The sequence below is a fragment of the Lipotes vexillifer genome, unplaced genomic scaffold (assembly GCF_000442215.2).
Source record: "Lipotes vexillifer unplaced genomic scaffold, Lipotes_vexillifer_v1.1 scaffold353, whole genome shotgun sequence".
In the NCBI taxonomy this organism is placed as follows: domain Eukaryota; kingdom Metazoa; phylum Chordata; class Mammalia; order Artiodactyla; family Lipotidae; genus Lipotes; species Lipotes vexillifer.
Genome location: NW_006786914.1, coordinates 24,367 through 29,724, shown reverse-complemented (window position 1 = coordinate 29,724; position 5,358 = coordinate 24,367).

Sequence of the window (5,358 nt, the reverse complement as noted above, 5' to 3'; positions counted from 1 at the left end):
TTTTCACATTGTCACCAATGTCATCTGCTTCCATATCATGACTTCTTTTACAAATGTCCTTATATCAGTTGCTGAGGATTCTCAGCCTTTCTGAAACATATGAAGTTTCCTGTTTTGAGTAACTTTTAACAATGCACAGGTTGTTCAGCAACGTTTTCATAACTTCAAGTGTCTTTGTCATAGCACATGCATGCAAATATTCTGAAGGAACTGGTCTGTTCTATCTGATATTCAGACTATTCACCATACAGATAACAGATGACAGTTCTCCTATATTGTATATTATTTCTGTGTCTGTCCCTCTGTATAGAAAATGTGTGTTCTCAGGTATGTTATCTCACCTCTAGAAGCTTGTCTCCAGATATGTAGAATGAGAAAATAATATTATTTATCTTACATGTTTCTACACAGATAACTTTATAATAAGGAATATAAAGAGTACCATAACCCATAGGAAATGAGAAATGAACATTAGTTGTCATTGTCATACATATTAACAATATAGTCTGTAGAACATCTAGTACATTTATTATTGACTCTGTGTATATTACACATTAAGATTTTTATAAATATTTAGCAATGGAAATAATAATCTGAGCGGTAAGTATGTGCCAACACACATAGTAGGATAATTTAATTGACATCATGAACTCTTGATACAACTAAAGATCTACTGATAAACAATAATATGTTATATTTCCAGACACTTAAATGCTGAATGCATTCTAAATACTTCACATCTATTATTATCACGTTTAATTTGTACAATAAAATGTGAAGCAGGCATGGTTACTATACCATTTTTATACCTTATGAAGTTGAATGGCAAGTCGATAAAGAAACTAGACCAAAGTCACAAAGCAAGTTTGAAATAGAATTCATATTTGAATCATGGCATACTGGTCCAAAGCACACACTCTTAATAATGGGAGCATGGATAATTTTTAAAATAATATTTAAATGCAGATAAGTTCTTTCACAGGCTAGACAGGCCTTTCATTTTTTTTTTTTTTAATTGAATGACTGAAAGATGCCAAGAGTCTACAGTGTCCTACCTCATTTGTGTCCACCATCCCTACGTTCCTATTGATAATTCAGGGGACTTTCAGTTAGTATTGAACCCTTTCTTGTATACAGACATGTTAGTAACTTAATCATATCAGCAGAACTTCTTCAAAAGCACTTACCTATGATAATAAACCATGCTTTGTTCATTAAATTAAATCAGTATTTAATAAACCAGACATTTTTCAACTTCACTTAGAGAAGACAATGTTTCTCTTGTAGAGAAAAACTCAAGAATACAATTTCATTTTTTATCTTCCTTCTAATATAAAAAGTTTACTTTCATTTATGTTTTAATTGCAAATTGTGTAATCGCAGTCTTTAATCAAGAACTTGATCATATGTCTAACCACATATCATGAGAATAAACCTGAAGAGTTGATAACATCACTGAATTGATTAATAAAATATATCTTGCCCAATTCTACAGTAATAAAAGAAACTAAAAATTATGAGAATACAATGATAGTTGTTCAAGAATAGTGGTGCTTTAAATAACACTTATGTATGAATAAAGTGTGGTAGTTAGCCTTTAAGGTGACTCCTAGGGGTTCCCACTTCCTGTTATATATGCCTTTGAGTAATAAAAGTAATATGCCTTTGATTAATTGAAATTGGTGTTCAATTGGCATTGACATTGGTAGCTCATATTCATAATTATGAAGATAATTCATTAGCCACAGGATGTGATGGAACAAAGTAAATTGGAATATGCATTGACATTTTGAAAATATATAATAAAATATAATAATTGTCCATGACAAATTTTGTCTATAGAATGGACAGCTAAAAGCACAGAAGTATCAGAGTAATATTATAATTTTGCAGTATTCAATCATTTTACTACCTTTTATAAAAGATACCTTAAATGCTGATGCAATATAAAGCATACTTGGATAGACTTGTCTTGCTGAGATAGATTTTTATAAGAAGTACTACTTACCAAGTTTTATTTGTGCAGGACACAATAATACATAATTAGAAAAAGCACATCTTATTCAAGTATCCATAGTAACCCATAGAGGAATTATTTAAGTTAGAACTTTTGAAAACAGGATGATGTATTGATAATAATGGAGCTGATATTGGATTACACAGCCTAACATACACATAAAAATAGGTATATAGAAATGTTAAAAAAAAATAACAAAAAACAACAAAAAAAACCCACTTTTTTTTCCTCAATAAATAATTGGTGGGAAACTACAGCTTGGATAAAGAAATATTCTCTCTCTGTTCAACTCTGAAACATTTTTCTGTGTAATTCTATCCTCTTGGTGTTTTCTACACCATTCATATTTATACTTCATCCAAGCTGGACATATCATTTCCCTATAGCATAACCTTTAGTTCAATGTCTGCTTAATCAGTTTTTCAATGTGAACCTTGAGTATTGGCTTTATCAATTTGATTCAGATAAAATTTTTCCTGGATGTTTTACTTATTATTTCAGGATCAGGTCATGTTTGTTTTCCACATGTAGAAGCACTGCTCTCTAACATTAGTTCTCTGACTATGCCAACATCCTTTGCAGAAAAAGAATGTTTTCTTATAGAAAGCAAATTCTTTCATTAAATTTTTGAAAGGCTAAAATTAAGAATCTTATACAAATATAAAATTAACACATGCCAAGGTTTATCCCATTAATGAGGGAACAAATAAAATATTATAATTGGTTCAAAGAAAAATTCAAACACACACACCCCCAATCAATCACAAATGCTGTAATTAATGTACAAATAGGAGAAGCTGGTAATTATCTACAGGGAATAATCAATTGCACCCAACCAGACAAAATGTATTTGCATTCCTATATATGAGCATAATTTGTAGCACTATCAGTGTTCTGCAATTTATAGAACTATGAAATGGCTCAAAGACTGATAGGTGAAGATAACCCATTTTGTAGATGTGCTACAAAAGACATCTAATCATCTTCTTTGTTCATTTCAAACTATTTTGCTATTTTTATTAGAGAGCAATGACAAGAATGCCATGACACTTCTTATATGTACTACAGTGTATGCTGCCTGAAATGCATACTTAGGGCACAAGTATATTTTATTACTGTATGTGCATGTGTTCCATTTACTTCCTTTTTAGTGATCATTACAAAGCACTGAAGGGGTTATTCATCACTATTTCATTTGTGCTTTGGAGATCTTGACATCCTCATCCTGTCTTGTCATATCAGAACTCCCCTAAAGATCATCAGTATTAGGAGAAGACTACTTAGTCATATTGTCCCTTATTGATTGTATTTCATTCATTTTCACACTCTTTTCTTTGCTTGTGTCATTATATCTTGTCTCCCAATCTAAACCTGAAATATTATGTTTAGTGCTGGTAATCAGTGATACACTTCCAGCTTATCACCAGTTTATTGGAGCTCTCTTTTTCAGGAGCAATAATTCCACAGATTTGCCTATCAGTAATGATGCTCAGTTATAAAACTTTCACTCATTGTGTTATTGAGTCCAAGCTTGATCTGCCCGCCATACAACAGACAAATAAATCAGAGATGAGGTGTTGAGGCAAGGAATACGACTTTATTCAGGGCAGACCCAGACCATGGCAGACTAGTTAGTGTCTCCAAACAAAAATTCTTATTGGGGTTTGGATGCATAGAGAGGGGGAGGAGATGAGGAAGTAAAGTAAAAAGGCCATAAGTTTTGCAAATATCCCCTGGAACGGCCAACCGCAGGGAGGGAATGTGTTAATTTCTTCTTTCTTTCAGCCATCCACAGGTGGATAGGGATGTTTCCCTGAACAAAGGCACTTTGTTTTAACATTCAGGCAGGGGAGCAGGGTTCCCCGAGACAAGCTATTGCATATAGACAGTATCCTTTTAGTGAACAAAAGCAATGGGAAACAAAAGTTAAAATAAAAGAAAGACATCTAACATGGAATCATATTTAGCTCTTCCCTGTTACATTTGTATTCCTTTGTACAAAGGATACCTCCATAACTGGCTTTAAGGTCTGGATCTTGACACAGGTATTCCTAGTTTATTTGGTTGCATATAAGTACTTCTTTTCTATGTAGAAATATCAGCATTTGCTTTCCATTTAAATAAAAGGATTGCAAATAAGCAATGACTAAGTATCTACACAACCCCCACTAGGGTAAAGGAATAGAGGGCCAGAACTAATAAATAACTTATCATGTTAGTTTTTGGCTTGGTCTCTATAATACAAGGCAATTTTCCCAGCCTGCCAGATGGAAATAATTCAACATTTTGCTAATGAGATAAACGCTAGGGGAAGAAAACATTTTTAAAAATTAAAAATAAAATATGGAAGAAAATAAAAATTACAACCATTATGCATTTCTTTGAAATAGGGTGATAAATGCTCTTATTCCTTCCCATGACATCTGACAGATGCAGGGACCACTGCCAATTAACCTGAAGTGAAGAAATGTTTAAAACATCAACACGTATTAGAAAGGTGTGTGCAAAGCTGACATGTTGTGGAGCAGGGTTCCTGGAGAATGGTTTTCTTCCTTTGGGTGGCCTACTTTCCCCAAATTATGTATTGCACAGTTTATTTGGTTATTGGATTGAATGCATCCAGTTTGATTGCTATGAAAATCATGTCTAGGTTTATATACCTTTTTCTTAGCAGCTGGGACATTAAAAATTTTAATAAGTGTAGGGCGGCAAAAACTGCTCAATTAAATGCTCTGCATATTCAGATCAATATCTGTTGTTAAAAAGGATTTTTTCCGTCTCTCTCAGGAAACGGGAAAGAAAGCAATCAAAAGTTTTACAGCCACCACACTAGAGAGAGGTAAAGTGAGAACTGAGAGGTGAATTGCCCTTTTCTACCTAAGGTATTTGAGGATATTTTACAACATCACCTACTCCTCTCCTACACAAACTCGACGGAGGGAGTCTAAGAAGTATAATGACAGAAGTGTACCATAAATAACCACATTATGGAGATAAAAGAAGAGTGGTTCCTCCAAAGCCTAAGATAGAGCCCAAGTCTAGGGTATCGATTTTTCAGTCATTTTTTGCTGCATTGTGAATACATATTTGTACCCAGAACATCAAGGAAATTAAGATAAATCTTTCCTTATGAGAATCCTTGAGGGAGAGAGAACAATGGTAGGGAGGGGTATGGCTTGAAGATGAGGATTTTGTGTTTAATAGGAAGAGTCTGGTGATGAACTTCAGCTACATTTGCTCTCTGTTCTTTGTTTACTTAAGTGGGAAGATTAAGTTGATTTGATCTGGTTTGTATTTTTCCATTTGTAGCATGAGAGGTTTAAGGGAACCGTTTTTTCCCT